Below are 485 nucleotides of genomic sequence, written 5' to 3'. Positions count from 1 at the left end.
GATTGTGATCGAAGAGAGGAAGGGCACGCTCGAGAAAAAAAGAGTGAAGATCACCGCCAATGCGGAGGACGCCAAAATGTTAACCTTAAATGTGGACTTTTTGGATGCCGACATGAGAATGATCGTGCAATCCTTCCGCTACCAGATGTTGCAGCGGCAGAAAAATCAGTTGGCGGCGGCGGGCAATGAGGGCGAAGGCGGAGGCTGTCTACGCGGCGACGGCGACACCTTGATCCGGGAGCAGATGGCTGGGATTGCCGGTCTGGTAGGGCAGAAAATTCACGGACTGCCAGACTGATATTATTTTGGCTTCGACCATGTAAAAACAAAGCATACTTGTCTTTTTTTGTTGTGATTGGGCATGCGATCTGATGTTGGTGTGATCCGACACGCTGTGTGGATTGGACTAAATTTAAATCTGAAATTGCACTGGCGTACATATAGTACATGATAGCATTCGATGACGGTCTTCTGCATCCATGTCC

The sequence above is a fragment of the Triticum dicoccoides genome, chromosome 7A (assembly GCF_002162155.2).
Source record: "Triticum dicoccoides isolate Atlit2015 ecotype Zavitan chromosome 7A, WEW_v2.0, whole genome shotgun sequence".
Taxonomy (NCBI): Eukaryota; Viridiplantae; Streptophyta; class Magnoliopsida; order Poales; family Poaceae; genus Triticum; species Triticum dicoccoides.
Note: the sequence above shows the minus strand (reverse complement) of the source record.